Below are 18458 nucleotides of genomic sequence, written 5' to 3' on the forward strand. Positions count from 1 at the left end.
GCGGCCCGCGGGATGCATCCGGCCCCCAAAGCAATTTTACACAGCCCGCGAATACATTTCAATTATGTATTTGTTGTAAATATGGTGTTTATAGTTTTAGAGACATAGAGATATGGACTGAGCTTATTTGCACAGCTGCTATTCAAGGAAAAAGAGATAGAATGAATAGGTTGGAGCTTTGTCTTTGTCACTGTATGCTTGTATGCCAGGCCACATGACTGGGGTAAGGTGGGAGAGAACTTCCCACGTCGGTACAATCAGTAAATTTAGTTCGCCAGGCAACAGTTGGTGGCGCTTCAGTATTCTGGTGTTTCCGATTTTTTCTATTGAGTTGGTACTTCTGATATATATTTTCCTTGAGTCAGTCACTAGTTGGATAGCTGGATGCACAGCTGAGCAGTTTATATTGCTATATAGATGGAGTTATTGTTTGCAGTTATTGTTTGCTTTTTAGGAGCATTAGCAACTAAGGTCATATTGCTCCGGGGATATGCGGTGGTCATTCCCTGACCTTTCCGCATCCTCTGTATTTGGCGGTGACGGGCTCGAACCCCGGTCTAATCAAGAAGCGTGTGCTACGCACTGCTGCTCCTGCCCACCTGGCTACGGAGGCGCCTTATAGATGGAGACAAACTAACGTACGGCTTATAAAACCTGTTTATTTGTGCTTGTTGTTAGATCTACAATGTAGATCTAACGATAAGTATTGATATAATGTAGATTCTACATTATATCAATACCTATCGTTTAGAATTGTGCATAACTTTGAGTGTTGCTTTCATACGAAAATTCATCTTGTTAAATTAAAGTTGTAAATAAAATTATAATAGTGATTTTAATTAAGAGATTAAACTGCAAGCCATGTCTTTAAACAAAGAGTAAAAGAAAAGTGGACGAAGGACCTTTTTTCCAAGATAAATGGGAAATTATGTACTTTTGTGGTGTTGTGTGCAATAAAATTGTATGTTTTATTTGTAATAAGGGAATATCAGTTCCAAAAGAATACAATTTACGTCACCATTACGAAACCAATCATAAAAAAAAATTTGAAATGTTGGAAGGCAAACTGAGGGAAGAAAAGTTAGTTTCTGAAATCTGGCTTACAACAATTTTTTTATTGAAGCAAATAAATCCAGTGAAGCAACAAGTTCACGCAAGTTTTGCTCTCCCGCACATCATTGCAAAACGATCAAAACCATTTATGGCGAATTCTTTAAAGATTGTTTGATTAAGCCTGCTGAACTTCTTTGTCCTGAGAAACAACAATTATTTAAAAATATCAGTTTGTCAGCCAACACGATAGCGGTACATATTAATGAAATCGCTAATGATTTACGATGTCAGTTGATTGAAAAAAGTATAGATTTTGCAGCATTCTCAATAGCAGTTTATGAGAGTACTGACAGTGCTGGGTTGGTCACTCACACACTAGCAAGGCTTTTGTGGATTTATTGGATGACTGTTTTTTACATCAGCATGTTCGGGAGGCAACTAGAGGAAGTAATACTCTTGATTTGATTATCAGTAGTGATTCTTCATGCATTAAGAAACTGCAGATAAAGGAACCACACTAGGTGGCAGTGATCACAGTGTGCCGAAGTGCGATTTACTTAAAGAGGTAACTACCATCAGGGATAAAGGTAAGGGTTTTTGCTTTCGTAAAGGAGACTACGATGGTCTGAGACAGTATTTAAATTCTATACAGTGGGACCAACTGATGATGTTACCAACAGCAAATTCAAAATGGGAAGCATTCAAAGAACTTATCTTGGAAGCTACTAGGTTTTACATACCAACTAAGAAATATTGTTCAAGCCTAAATGGATGTCAGATGAACTAATCAGAGATGGGACAGAGAAGAAAAATGAATGGGATACATATAAATTAACATGTGACACAGAAGGCTATGATAGATATAAGTTGATCTGTAACCAAGTTACAAAAGGAGGTTAGGCAGGCGAAGGCAGATTACGAGAAATCTTTGGCAAAGGATGCAAAGAAAAACGGCAATGAGTTCTTTACTTATGTAAACTCTAGAAGGAAGGGGATGAATCAGATTGGTCCACTTGATATCGATGGTTCAACTGTTGATGATCCTGCTCAGGTAGCTAACAAACTAAATGAATATTTTGCATCGACATTCACACATGAGGAGTTATTCAGCGAAGGGAATGCCAGAGGTGTATTCAACTCTGGCAGTAAGCTAGATAATCTTATAATAACTGAGAGTAAAGTGGAGGAGAAATTGTTGAAGATAAGCACAAGAAAGGCACCTGGGGTGGATGGGATCTATCCAGTTATATTAAAGGAGGTAGCAAAGGAAGTAAGTAAACCCTTGGCCATAATTATGAGAGCTTCCTTGGACTCAGGGGAGGTACCCATAGACTGGAGATGTGCAAATGTGACCCCAATTCACAAAGGAGGATCAAAGGCTGACACAAGTAATTATAGACCTGTGAGTTTAACTTCTGTTCCAGGAAAATTAATGGAGGCACTGGTTAAAGAAGCACTGCAGGATCATCTAGACAAGACTTCAGTTATAGCTCGGACACAGCATGGTTTTGTTAAGGGAAAGTCTTGCCTGACCAATTTGATTGGATACTATGATGCAGTCAAAAAAAGAACTGGATGCAGGGAATAACTTTGATATTATATATTTGGATCTTAGAAAGGCTTTTGGTACTGTTGCACATAGAAGACTGCTGCACAAATTGGAGCAGTGTGGCATTGGAGGCAAATTGCTGCTATGGATAAAGGGGTGGCTGAGGGGGAAAAGACAGAGTCGTAATCAATGGACACTGCTCATCGTGGACTAATGTTATTAGCGTAGTCCCTCAGGATTCAGTTGGGTCCATTATTGTTTTCTGTATTTATAAATGATATTGATGATGGTATATCAAGCTTAATGTCCAAGTTTGCAGACTATACAAAGATTGGCAGGGTTGTTAAGGACACTACTGACACTATGCTGCTGCAACAGGATTTGGAAAGGTTGAGCAGATGGGCTGAGAGGTGGCAAATGAAGTTTAACATTGACTTTTTTTTTTTTTTTTTTTTTGGGTAGTTGTTGGCGCAATGGCTTCTCTGGCCATAATGCACCTCCCAAGGTTTTTGCAGTACTCTGATCCAAGCCCGAGGCAGGATTCGAACCCGCGACCTTTGGGTTGCCAGGAAAGCACTTTACCCACCCGGCTAGCCTGGTCGGCTTAACATTGACAAATGTAAAGTACTACATATGGGAAACAGCAACCCCAGAGCAATGTATCAACTCTGTGGTACTACACTGACAGTGGTAGAGAATGAAAAGGACCTGGGGATGGTTGTGCAGGCAGATATGAAGTTCTCTGAGCAGTGCAGACGCAGACGTGCTGCAAAAGTAGCTCATGATGTCTTGTCAATGATATACAGGAATTTTTCTAGCAGGAATAAGGAGGTTATTATTCCTTTGTATAAAGCAATGGTCAGGCCACACCTAGAGTACTGTATAGAGGTCTGGAGGCCTCATTTCAAGAAGGATGTAGAGCTGCTGGAACGAGTACAGAGAAGGGCAACAAGATTAGTGAATGGAACAAAGGGTTGCTCTTATGAAGAAAGGCTTAAGTTTTGCAAATAGAGTGTCTGGAGACTAGGCACCGGCGAGGTGATATGATAGAGGCGTATAAAGCCTTGAATGGTTTGAGCATGCTCAATGCCGATGGGATTCTTCCTCTTGCTCAGAATAATCACCTGAGAGGGCATAAATTCAAATTGAGGAAAGACAGATGTAGGATAGCTGTGTGGAAATTTGCCTTTAGCAGTGGGTAGTTGGTTGGTGGAACAGACTTCCATCCCTTATTGTGGAAGTTGATAGCCTAAAGAAATTTAAGCCTCAGCTGGACAGGTATTTCGAACGAACAGAGGGGTGAAGTGGAAGTGTTTTTTTTTTTTTTTTTGGATGATGCTGCATAAGCTTGCTTTCTTGCATCATATGCCTCTACTAATGCTAATCACAGATATAGCACAACTTGCCGTTTTCGTACGAGGTGTTAGTGATGAATTTGAAGTAATTGAGGAATTATTGGAAATAATTCCTATGAAAGGAAAAACTGGTGCACAGGATATTATAAAAAAAAATTCTGGCCCGTCAGCTGCTTTCAGATTGTGCATTCAGCCCGCATGCAATTTGAGTTTGAGTCCACTGCTTTATGGGATCCAAATTTTAATTCCTTCTAGGGCACTTGTCTCTTCAAACTCTCATAGATGCCCATCAGAATTCCGAGTTGGTGCCTAATTTCCTGACACCCTCTGCACCTAACACACACACACACACACACACACACACACACACTCTTGGCTAGTTCATGTCCTGTTCCATAAAGTCCACAAACATTTCACAAGTTGCACATTTTTTTAGGCTGTGATGCATACGAGAATCACCCCTTTCTTTTCTTCCTCAAGCCAGCCACAGCACTCCTGCTACTTTGTGCCCATTGCTTTGCTGCTCTAGAATTAATAATTTTAATTAATTAATTGTCAATACTACACTAACCTAATAGATTCCTAAATGCAGTGATATGCATTACGCTATCTAGCCTTACATCATACCTTGCACTAATAAGTTCGGAATATACGCTTCGCTATACCATAACGATCACAATATTAAATTAGTTATATCATTAGCTAAACAAAGATATGCCCAAAACGTGATTTGGAGTTATAAGCTAATTACAATATACAACAAAATTATCCAACTAATGCCAACCTAATTGATTCAAACTTTGGAGCTATCTATTTACCACAATTAAAAATTTGAATTCCCATACCACTCACTCTATACTATAAAAGGGACAGCAAGGTTTGAATGAAACGATGGTTCTACATTAAGTAGTAAACCTAAAAAATCTCTAGCTAAATTAGCATGACCAAGACTATAAAGCTACCTATAGAGTATGATTTAATATGACAGTTAAGTCAATAAAATAGTAAAATTCTTCAAAAACTTATCAATTTCCTGGAGCTGGAAATTCACTGCTTGCACTTTCATAATCTCATCACCAATATAATAAGCAATAATAATTATAATGATAAGCAATCACAAAATTCTTAACCACAAATAGTTTCAATTGCAAGACAATGCTTGTTAACAGGAGAGACTGTTTTTACAAGAATTGGATACACTTAAATAGAAGGATTGTAAGAATATTTGTTGATGTTATCAAAGCAGTGCAGTGATAGGTGGCTTGGAAACCACTAGCTTGGTGGGATACACACAAAATAATAGATTAACTAGAGCTGCAGGCATAGTGAAAAATGATTGTTGCACTGCTTCTACAGCAGCCTGGAAAGCAAATTGTCAGGCCTTTGTAGTAGGTAGACGGAACAAGCAAATACAGAGGCTTTATCAGAGTAACTAAGAGTAAGAACAGATGCATGTGTACTTGCATGCATACTAATGCTAGGAGCATTGTACATAAATTTGATGAATTTAAAATATTGATTAAGTAATCAAATGCAGACATTGTACGGATAACAGAGTGATGTATCACTCAGACATAAGTGATGCTGGATTTGAATATAGAGTATAGAGTAATCTATATAGGAAAGAGACAGGACAAGAGCAGGGGAGGGATTATATTCTTAGTTAAGAAGCATATTAAATCTAAGGCAGTGCATCCACGCGGCATTGGTGGCCAGTGCAATGTTGAGTCAGTTTGGTGTGAAATAAGCACTAAAAAAAAAAAAAAAAAGAAAAGAAAAAACAGAAAAGGTCTAATGGCTGTGATAAGTATACCAAACAACTGTACAGAGAAATCAAGTGAGCTGGTAAATCAGAAAGTCTTATATAGGACATGTTACTTTCCAGATGTTGACTGGAATTTCAGGTTGGGCACAAACACACTAACAAGACTTTTGTAGATTTACTGGATGACTGTTTTCTACAGCAGCATATCAGAGGCAACAAGAGGTAGCAATACCCTTGATGTGGTTAGCAGTGGAGATTCTTCATTCATTGAGAATCTGCAAGTAAAAGATCCACTGGGTGGCAGTGCAGGATGATCTTGGGGGAGCAGTAACTGAACCCTTTGGAGGTGAAAGGAGTGTAAGGAACCGTCGTGCCAGACACGCTGAACACTGCAACGAGACACTTGTATGCAGATCTTATGCAGTATTTTAATAAATCTGGGTATAACAGTTTTTTAAAAGTTGATTTATTAACAGGTAGATTGGGTCGAAACTTAAAACCGAGTGATAAAATATCTCTAAGCTCGGGATATGGAATTATATCTAAATCGCCAGTTATAATGTGGTTATGATTAGGATCTACATATCTAAGAAATGAAGGCTTGTGGCAAACACATATATCCTGTCCAATGTTAATATTGTGAAGGTTTGTAGCTATTATTTTATAGTTAAATGCTTTAAGACCAAATGGTTTAGCATATCTAAATCTGATATTAATATGTAAGTTATTAATAAGTAGCAAGTCGTTATGTAAATTAATAGTCCTACGTATATCCAAATTATCCATCATTTTATTTTGAAAATATAAGACAAGGATAGAGTTTTCTGGTTGCTTTTTAATATTCAAAATATTAATTCTGAATTTAAAAATGTCTAATATAATGTGCCTAAGGTGACAAGATCCAAAGACATAATTATTAGCTTTCCTGCTTAGGGCTTTGACTGCACTAAGTTTAATACTGAAGAGTGTATTATGTATTTTATCAATGTTTAGAGGATCAGTGTCCAAAATTTTAAATAAATCTATGAAATCCCCTAACTGTTCTCAGTCACTCTTAAATGTTTCAGATTTACTATATTTTCTTTTGCATTTAGATTTATGTAGTTTAGCAATTTGAAACATATTATAAATACAAATATCTTTGAAATTATTAGTCATGTATTTTTGATTAAATCTGTTATTCAGTCCATATGGATAGTGTTTTATATTGGAACATGCTAATTTCTTCTTGCAGTAATCTTTCATTTGTGTTAATAATTACATTAAGTACTGAAATGAAAATATTACCAAAAGTATGTTTTTGGAAATGTCCAAATTTCACTGTTTCTTATTTCTTAATTTATACCTTCATGGATTTTATGAATATGCACTTGGGTTGCTTATACGTTGACAATTGACATTAACTTTGTTCTTAATACATATGCAACTTAGAAACTCTTATAAAAACATGCTACATCGGCAGAGTAGACTAAATTTGACTGAGGAGACTATTTCTGCTCTGGATAGTGCTCCTAACTATGTTAATACACTGACACATACACAAATAACACACACTTCATAGAGCAGTCTAGCATATAATGCTTCTGGCTCTAATATATCCAAGATCCATTTCTTAAATTTCAACGTTGTAATAACAAATTACCGACCATACCTGCCCACACATTTATTGCAACGTGATGTTGTGCCGCATTGGGGCGCTACATTCTAGTTGTCCTTATATGCATCCAAATCATGCTACAATTAATATAAATGCACAAATATTTTGCAAAATGAATAATGTTATATATATATATATATATATATATATATGATCACTTGTCGTACTTGCAATGTTAAATATATTGGTCAAACCAGTAACAATTTATATATCAGAATGAATTTACATTGTTCAGACATTAATACTTACATAGTCTAGTAAGAAAACAGCACATACAAATACACACCATCTTCCCCCAATGTAATAATCAAAAAAACTAATAGCATTGTATAATAAATTAAAGTTAAACTACAATAACCTAAAATATTAGTTTATATATGGTATACCTAAATTTCATAAATCACCTATTGCATTTAGATTGATAACATCATGTAGCGACAGTTAGCTAAAATTCCAGGTAAACATTAGAGAAGTTACTTAAAACTATATTAAATAATGTAAATAAAACTATTACAATAAATAACTTACCAATTATAAATGCAATAAAAAATAACAATATTCAGCAAATACAAACACTTGACTTTAACCGTTTATCAATCTCAACAATTTAAAATATGTTCTCCAAAAGCTATATTTGGAACATAAAAATGCCATAAAGTTTGATTTAACCTACTGAGAAACTCTAATAAATTTATGTATTTTTAATAATTACATATATGACAGAACTTCGTTGTACTTACAAGTGAATGGCACCCCTATGGGAAGTCCAACATCTTGCATAACTGCAAACCTCTATCTATAATCTACAGAAAGAACATTCCAAGATAACCTACTTATGTTCAGATATGTAGATGATATATGTGTGTTTAATTTTTCACATTTCGTTCAGGATTACAGCAGATTATATCCAGAAGTACTTATATTGGGAAAAACTAATAGTTCTGATACTATAGAAAATTACCTGGATCTTCGTATAGAAATATTCCATAATAATATAGATGTAAACATATATAATAGAGATGCATTTAATTTCAACGTAGTCTGCCTTACAACCTGGAGATCTAATATATCGAAATCAGTGCATGCTAATATCATTTTATCCCAATGTGTGAGAATTGCTTCTATTTGCAATAAAAATACAACCTGTGCAGCAAACATAATAGCATTGTACAATAAGTTGATAAATATAATTAATTTCAAAAATTTATTTCCTGAACCCATTGCTGCAATATAATTACCATAATTACGGATTTAGAGCCATGTATATTATGTACATTGGATACGCTTTGCTTTCTCGGTGTCTTACTGCTTAGAAAACTTGTACCCACCAGCCTGCAAATTGTAGTGTATCATTTATTTTATTTTATGTTATTTTATCTTATTTTATAATAACACTGTATATACTTAAGTTCACGCTAAGGTGACATGCTTGTTGTTGCTCTGGAGGTTTAATGGCACATCAGCTGCTAAGGCTATAATGTGCCTATTCACTTATTATATTAAGACATGAGTTTTCTCTAAATCAAAAGAAAATCAGAAATAATTGAAAAGCCCAGTTTGCCTGAGAAAGTCAAAAAATTCAGAAATATTTGCCTTATCACCAATCAGGTTTTCAAGAGTAATTGGTTTATGTAGATTAACCAGTGAGATCAAGGATGAAGTTCTCGCTTGTTTATAATAGGGGCAGCCAATAAGAATATGTTTTACAGTCAAATTGTTAGAACAATGTGTACATTGTGGTGGATCATCTCCTCTCAGTAAATGAAGGTGGGTCAGATGTGTATGTCCTATTCTTGCCCTTGAGAGGACTACTTCTTCTCGTCTCGATGTACGGACACTGGAGCGCCAAATTTTTGGGTCTTGTTTAAACTGAAAGAGTTTATTATTAGTCTGGGAGTGCCACAGGGCTGTCCATTGTGATAGGCAAGCAGCATGAATGGTTAGTGCATAATCTGATGCTGGAACAGGGATGTTGGTTACATCTAAGGTAGTTGGATTTTTTGCAGCTTTATCGGCCAGTTCATTTCCTAAAATACCGGAATGTGCTGGAATCCAGCAAAAAGTGACCTGTTGATTGGGTTCTTTAATTTGCAGTAATAAGCTTCTGATTTCATCTAGAACAGGGTGAACTTTATCTGAGGAATTACATAACGACATGATTGAGCTGAGGGAATCAGTGTAAATGACAGATTTTAAGGAAGAGTTAAAATGAAGATTTTCTAAAGCTAGTTTTATTGCGTATAATTCAGCAGAAAATATACTAAATTCTGACGGAAGGGAAGCTGATACAATTGTATTTGGAAACACTGCAGCTGCTCCAACATTTGAATTAGATTTAGAGCCATCTGTATAAATTGGAGAGAAATCAGAATATCTTTCAATGTGAACTGCGTGAATTTGGTTGATATTTGCTGCTTGCAAGGAATTCTTTCTCCATTGACAGAGGTAAGTGTCACAGATTGGAAGAGGAGGAGGAGTCCATGGAGGTTGAGTATAAGTTGCTACCTGCTTTACGGAATGGATGGAAATATTCCAAACTTGCACAAGTTCAAGAAGGCGAAGACCAGCTGGTTTTACTATGCTAGGTTTGTTTCTGTATAGGGTTTCTAACGGTGGGTTAAAAAGGTATGACCGAATGGGATGAGAAGCACAGCTTTGTATCTTGACAGCATATTTGAGTAACAGTGTTTTCCTGCGTAAAGTTAGTGGGGGCTCATGAGCATCAATGTAGAGACTATGTGCTGGCGACGTTCTGAATGCACCAGTTGCAATTCTCAAAGCACTGTGCTGAATGGGATCAAGCCAGCGTAATGCACTCTTTCTGGCAGAATCATAGATTGGAGCACCGTAATCGAGACGAGATCTGATTAATGCCCTGTATAACCGAAGAAGTGTGGTACGATCTGCACCCCATGTTTGGGCAGATAAAGCTCTGAGTATGTTTAACTTTTTTAGACATGAAGTCCGTACATTTTTAATATGATCTAGGAAATTTAACTTATTGTCAAGGGTTAATCCTAGAAATCGGATGTTGCTGGTGACCGGGACAAAGATGTTAGAAATTTGAAGTTCAGGATCTGGATGAAGTTTGCGTTGTCTACAGAAATGGATGGCAACTGTTTTCTGTTGTGAGAGCCGATAGCCGTTGAGGCTCGCCCATTGTTGAATTTTATTAAGTGATATCTGAAGCTGTCTTTCAATAGACCTCATGTTTTGAGAATGACAAGAGATGGAAAGGTCATCTGCATAAAGGTAAGTCTCAACTGTATTTGGAAGCTGCTTAGTAATACAATCTATTCTCAGGGCAAAAAGTGTGGCACTCAGTACTGATCCCTGTGGAACACCTTCTTCCTGGATGAAAGTTGGGGAAAGGGCATGTTGATATCGAACTTGAAATGTTCTTGTATGTAGAAAGTTCTGAATGAATATAGGAAGATTGCCTCGTAGTCCGAGAAGGTAAAGATCACTAAGTATACCATACCGCCAGGTGGTATCAAAAGCCTTCTCTATGTCTATTGAAACCATTACTAGATGTTCATGTTTGACAAAAGCATTACGGATGGCAAATTCGGCCTTGACCATAAGATCTAAGCATGATCTGTTTTGGCGAAAGCCATATTGACAATGGCTCATTAGATGTTCCGACTCAATGATCCAGACGAGTCTTCTGTGGATAATTTTCTCAAGGATTTTACTGAGGCAGCTTGAGAGAGATATGGGTCTATAGCTATTTGGGTTTGATGGATCTTTTCCAGGCTTCAGGAATGCCAAAATTGTAGAGTGATGCCAAGATGCTGGATAAACATTTTCTAAAAATATGCGATTGTAAAAGACCAGGAGGCAACGCAGAGCTTTGTCATCAAGATGTTGTAGCATGACATAATAAATTCCATCTGGTCCAGCAGCACCATTGCGAGCTGTTCTAATGACATGTAAAAGTTCAGAATATTGCAGAGGTTTGTTATATGGGAGAGGACGGGTAGTTTGAAAATGAATAGCATGCTTTTCTTTAGTGATTTTAATTCTTTGGAAAGAGGTAGTATAGGCTGACGTTGCTGAGATTTCTGCAAAAGTATTGGCTAAAGCATTAGCTATATCTACAGGATTAGAGAGATCTTTTCCATTCCAGGAGAGGATTGGGGAAGGTATGGTAGGAAACTTACCAGACAGCTGTCTAATTTTTTTCCATATTATTTTGGGATCGGTATTTCTGTGAAAAGTGGATGCAAAACGGGTCCAGGATTCTTTCTTTGCCTGTTTTTGTATGAAGCGTGCTTTTGCCCTTAATTTCTTATAATTAATGAGATTGACTGTGCTCGGACATTTCCGAAACAAATTCCAGGCTTTATTTTTTGCTCTCTTTGCTGTGGTGCATTTGTCATTCCACCAGTAATTATAATGCTTTCGGCCCGGCGGATTTGATATTGGTATTGTGTCTTTAGCCACATTTAGAAGATGCGACGTGATGTAATCTGTCACATCATCAATGTGCTGGAGGCGGATTTTTTCCTCATCGAGGTCAATTGATGATTGAAATTTTGCCCAGTCTGCTCGGACAAATTTCCACTTTCTGCAGGGTTGAATTGAAGGAGTCTTTGCTTTTAGAAAGTTGCATACTATTGGGAAGTGGTCACTGCCCATGGGATCGTTTATTACATACCACTCTATGGCTGGGACTAGTACTGGTGAACAAATTGAGAGATCTATTGCTGAGGTGTGTCCTGTTGGAAGCTGTACGTGTGTCGGTGCACCTGTATTGAGTATAGTGAGATTTAGTGCATCCAAAAAACTGTCAATTAGTCGGCCTCGTCTATCCAATTTAGGAGAGCCCCATAATGGGTGGTGCCCGTTAAAGTCCCCTAATATACAGAGAGGTGGAGGTACCTGTATAAAGAGGTCTTCAAGATCTTTTAAAGAGTTAGTACAGTTTGGCGGTAGGTATATTGAGACTAGTGTTATTGCACTATGGAGAATTATACGAACAGCAACAGCTTCTATATTAGTTTGGAGTGGGATATGTTTAGTTGGGATCTTTGAATTTACTAAGATTGCCACACCACCATGGGCAGCGCTAGCGGTATTTCGATCTCTTCGATAAATGCAATAGTTCTTTATCGAAGGAGAAATTTGTGTGGTTAGGTAAGTTTCCTGTAAACAAAAGGCAACCGGAGAATATTGATTAATTAGGTATTGAATATCGTCTGTGTTTGAACGAAAGCCTCTGCAATTCCATTGTAAGATGCTGTGGTTCATTTTGGTTTAGATGAGGACGATTCATCTGACTGTTTTTTGTTTGAGGAGGATTTTTTTCGGTCTCTTTTCGGGAAGGTAGGGCGACCGGTATCCATAGTATCGTTTGCGTGAAGTTCTAGTATTGGTTCTTCATGATCTGGGTTTACATCTACTTCCATACTACCAGTGGATGATTCAGGTTTATTGTTGTGTTTAGTAGTTTTCAGTTTTTCTTTGTCATGCGGGACTGTCCGAGTCTCAACTGGGATACTGATTGGAGTGTTGGTCGATTCAGTGGTTTTAATTTGATGTGTGTCTTTGACAGGGCTTGATAATGTGTTTTTAACCCAGTTAGATAGAGATGTGCAGGGAGGTATGGATACATCTGTTTGAGCTGCTGTTGAATTAAAGCTTCGAGTGTGAGCTGCATATGAACGACTGGGCATGGTCGACATAACCTGTCTGCGTGCCTCAGGGTACGTGACTTTGTGCTCTATTTTATATTTTTGGATTTTCTTCCCCGTTTTCCACATTTCACAAGATTTGGAAAAGGCTGGGTGACTTTCTTTGCAGTTTGGACAAATGGGACTTGAGGCTGAACAGTCTGTTTGTGTATGCTCCTTGGAACCACAAATTGGACAAATGGCATCACCTCTACATGCTTGTTGCGAATGTCCATATTTTTGGCATTTAAAGCAACGTAGAGGATTAGGTATGTAAGGCCGTATTCGGCAGTTTAAATAGCCAGCTTTTACTGAGGATGGCAAATCTGGGGTGCTGAATGTTAAAATTATGGATCGGGTTGGAACAAGATTTCCATCTTTTTTGGTTTTTATACGTTTTGCACTAATTACTTTTTGATTGCCCAGTTCCTGTACTAGTTCCTCTTCAGATACTGTAATCAGGTCCCACTCTGTGATGACACCTTTTGACGAGTTTAACGTATTGTGGGGAGTTACAGATACGGGTAGCCCAGCAAAGGTTGTTGTTTTAAGCAGCCATTCTGAATGTTTTGAGGAAGCTGTTTCGATTAGTAGGTCTCCGGACTGCAGACGTTTAACCATTTTCGGCGTACCAGCAATGGATTCCAAAAATCTTTGGATGACAAATGGTGACAATTTGCCAACAGGCTGGTTGGAGAGCGAATGTATTACAAGGAAGTTTGGCATCTCATTGCTCTGCACTTCTCTTCGGAGCCTTTTTGGTTGGTTTAGGTCATCATCATTTGGTATGTCTGGCCTTGAATTTGAAGGCTCTAGTGGTGGATAGTCATTTATATCCATCGTTACTCCTTTTCGCCCTGGAGGATAACTTTTCCCCCAGGTTACCGGCCCCGCCACGGGGAGGCAGGAGCAGTGCCGCTCGGAGGCCAAGCGGTTGAAGTGTTAGTTAATTAGTAAAAATATAAATTGAGGAAAATGTAAAGAAAGGTGTATTTCCTTCCTGTGTTCTACTTGTTACTTTTCAAGTATAGAACTGTTTTTTAAAGTAAAACTGTTTATAGAAATGTGAACGTAAAATATAATTTCAATCACTTATCAAGAGCACTTTATAAATCGCAAGAATATAGCTTGGCCTCGAAATACGCTTGGCACCCGGGGCCAGGTGACATGCAAATTCAGCTCAGGGTCCTACTATAGGAAAGGGTTTGCAATCCCGGGCTTACCCGAGCTACAACTTATATCTTGCATTGTCTTTAAGCTGTCCTACACTCTTTGTTCTTATTTCTCCGAAATTATTAGGGTAATTCGAGGATGTAAGAGAAACTACTTATTTGTACTACTATATTTTTCCCTTTATGGAGTTCAGGTTCTATTATTCTTACTCTATTAGTTTTCACTCATCTTACTATCTGCATGTTTCTCTGCATTAATTTAATTTTAATTAATTAATTATTTTTACCATATCCATCACATAGAGGTCACCACATATGTATTAACTCACTAGAGGGATTGTTATTTCATGACGACCCTTGTTGTTATTACATTATGTCCTGGATACGGTAGAACTTGTCGTTTTTTGCCTTCAGTCTGGGTGGTTGGCCCCAGTTGAAGTCACCTAGATTGTGGGTATACAACGATAAGTTTTATGTATATATTTTAATTTTTTTGTATATATATCATACTTTATTAACCTTACTTCATCCCTTGCGTTTCTTTAAATCCATCTTGGTATTGCCTGCTTGAATTATCTTTAATATTATACAACATATTTTACACACACACACACACACACCAGTATCCCGCATAGCACTGATAATTGGTACCGAACCTGTTCAGTGTTATGTGAAACCATTCTGATTGAGGTATAATTATAATGAGTTTTAATGCATACCAGAGAAACAGTCTATAAACAAATTATAATAAATTTATAAACAATTTGCACTTGATGGCCAATTAAAAGGATTTGAAATAAAAGAATATTGCAAAAATTTTATTAATGAAAAGGTAACAACATGAGAGATGAGAACAGCTCTTTTTTTATTTAGGTATTTCAATAATGAAGTCTGATGAAGTCATCTCTTCTTTTTCTCGGCGTACAGGTCTTTGTAGCATCGAATCCCATCTTGTAATATTTGAGGTATCTTGATGCTACATTCAACATTTGGATCTCCATTCATAATCGCCTCGCAGGCCATGTCAACTACCCGAAAAACTTTCTCCAATTCTGCTGCTGAAAATTCTTTTGATGCCACTTCAGAATTGTTTTCCTCTTCTTCATATGCACTTTGCTCATCAATTTCAATGAGAGTTGCATCATCTAAGTCATTTGCATGTGAGTCAATGTAGTCATGTACATTGGCAGTGTCCAGGGTTTTTGAACCCCAAGCCTTTTCCGATCTTCACAATGTCTTCGACAATTGTCTGAACTTGCAATTCAAAACCAGTGAAATCATTTGCCAAATGGGGAAAAACATGCTGCCAAACAGAACGCATGTTGTTGGCAGTTATTTCTAGCCAAGATGCAGATATATTTTTGCTTTGATTCCTGATGTTATCAATTTTTCCAAAATGTTTGTAAAGATTGTTTGTTGTTTGGTTTTTAGGAGCATTAGCTACTAAGGCCATATTGCTCCGGGGATATGCGGTGGTCATTCTCTGACCTTTCCGCATCCTCCGTATTTGGTGGTCACTGGCTCGAACCCCGGTCTAATCAAGAAGCGTGTGCTATGCACTGTTGCTCCTACCCACCTGACTACGGAGGCGCCATTGTAAAGATGATGATCCCACTCTTGTTGAAGTTTCAATCGGTTGGGAAAAAGTTCACCACAGATAATACGCCTTGAATGTAGCAATTACACCTTAATCCATGGGTTATAAGAGAGACGTTGTGTTAGGTGGAGAAAAGCATATTTTTATATTTTCACTAAGATCAGAAATTTCAGGTGGATGACCTGGTGCATTGTCTAAAAGCAACAAAATTTTGAACTCCATCCCTTCATCTTTGCAGTAACGTTCAACCGTCGGACAAAAATAATTTGTGAACCATTCTGTAAACAATTTTCTTGTAATCCATGCTTTCTTATTGGATCGCCAAATTACGGGCAATGTGTTTTCATGCAAACCTTTAGAGCTCTTGGGTTTTCTGCTCTGAACATGAGTAGAGGCTTCAATTTAAAATCCCCAGATGAGTTTCCACCTAACAAAAGTGTTAAATGATCTTTTAATGCTTTATATCTAGGTTGGGCCTTTTCATTTACGGCTAAAAAAGTTCTTGAGGGCATTTTTTTCCAGAACAGTCCAGTTTCGTCGACGTTGAAAATTTGTTTGTCCTTGTAGCCACCTTCCTCAATGATGCCCTTCAATTCACCGGGAAATCTTGCAACAGCATCTTTTTTTGCACTTTCACCTGAGATAAATACTGTGAAGCCCAACACTGTTTTTAAATTGAAAAAGCCAACCACAACTGGCTGTAAATATTTCTTTAGCCTCTTCATTTTCTTCTTTTTCCTTCAACATGTTATAAAGGCTGATGGCTTTCACTTGAATGATATTTTGACTCAAAGGAATTCTCTTTTGATTACGATCTTCTATCCATATCAATAAAAGATGTTCCATATTAATCAATAGTGAACTTCTTTGCTTAGTTATCACTTTCGTCATGTAAGATGCTGTAAAAATTCCCTACTCTTTATACTGATCCTTCTTTCGGATAATCATTCACACTGATGTTTCATTCATTCCTTTTTCACCCGTGATTTTAGCATACGATGCACCATCTTCATGGCACTTGATAATATCAAGTTTTTTTTCTAATGTAAGTCATTAACGTTTAGTAGTTCCACAGCTTTCATTACTTTTCCTTTTTTGACTCATTGTTTCGTATTTAAAGGGGTAAAAAATAAATTGTGAAATAAAAAGTTTGAAAAGCTATTATATTGTCTCGTCAGGATGAAACACAGAACACTGTTGAATACTGTTGCCGTTGACTGCCTGAGGAGAGCTATTGGCACAAGTGCATGTGAGACAATAGAGTTGGCACCGCAGCATATATGCATGCATACCTAGGCTACAACAATACAGCACATATGTGGAGTATGTGTTAGGCTATTACTGTAAATTTGACTTAAACTTAGTCATAAAGTTTATTGCTTCCTCTGAAAACTGATAAATATATTATAAGTTAAAATACAAAAATATAAACAAACAGGAGATTTCGGGGCGATGGAACATTATAGTCACAAATAAATAAACTTTATAATTATTATGGAACCTGATACCAAAGGCCTTGTAGCAGACAAACTTAATTGAAAACAGTATTATAGCGAAACCCATGCTGTTTGAAGCCGTGCTAAGTGAGGTATTGCTGTGTATGTATATATATATATATATATAGCCATGCTAAGTGAGGTATTGCTGTATGTATGTATATATATATTTTTTTTTAGGTTAATTTTCGCTCTACAGTTTTTGCCATACTACTGGCTTATGTTTTATTTTATTTAATTTAAAATATATTTCAGCTTCATATGGAGGAATTGCAAGTCGCTGCCTCTAATGAATGCTCTATTTATTTATTTATTTATTTAAAATTTAACTTTTGTCAATATTTAATGGTAGTATATATATATATTAAAAGGGTCTCAAATTTAAATATGGCCCGAGGCCTATTTCGTCCTTAATCCGGCCCTGCTATACAGTTTGCCAAAACGAAGTAATACTACAAAGAGTGATTTTAATAAAAAGAAACAGCAAAGAGGAATAACATTGGAAACAAAATATGAGATCATAAGCAAACATGATCACATTATTCATCATCAGTCGATGATGATGAAGAATAAAAATTCTTTAATGTTGTATGACATAAATAATTTCCTTATTATTATAACTTGCTTGAGTTTAAAGGCTATGTTTTCATTTCTTTGGCTAAATTAATCATTGTTTAAGCATACACTATTACTTTGTTGACCTTTATTTAATATTACTATGGTAAAATTTCATCGTTGACAATGTAACTCCTGTTTTTAACATTGTCTATGGGAAATCAATTCCTGCTTTACAAGCATGCGCTAGGAACAAATTAACTCGTATAGTCGAAAACTACCTGTACATGTACAAAGGGTCACTGTATAGTGCACACTCTCTGAATTTGGCATTTTTGGACCAGTGTTTGTCAATGGAAACATCACATCCATGTCAGTAACATTAGGGACAATTTTGTGCTTTTCTGAATGGCTACAGCACACTAATGTGATTGAAAATGGTTTCACAAGATGGTTAAAACCCATAGTGCAGGAGTTGTCCTGGAGTTCTGGATGAAATTTTTGACAACAGGGTCATTTCTAACTACTACTACTCTGCAGTGTACAGCAAAGAACTAGCATGGCCTCCAATGTTATCTGATTTA

General features: G+C 36.9%; 1 protein-coding gene across 1 annotated transcript in view; it reads right to left on the bottom strand.

Moving 5' to 3' along the window:
- Nucleotides 1-18458, bottom strand: part of LOC150089583 (kinesin-like protein KIF14) — a 221881-nt gene that overhangs the window by 80487 nt on the left and 122936 nt on the right. The gene's annotated exons all lie outside the window — the stretch shown is intronic.

Source organism: Mastigoproctus giganteus, chromosome 2 (genome assembly GCF_048544385.1).
Source record: "Mastigoproctus giganteus isolate SK-2022 chromosome 2, ASM4854438v1, whole genome shotgun sequence".
NCBI lineage: Eukaryota > Metazoa > Arthropoda > Arachnida > Uropygi > Thelyphonidae > Mastigoproctus > Mastigoproctus giganteus.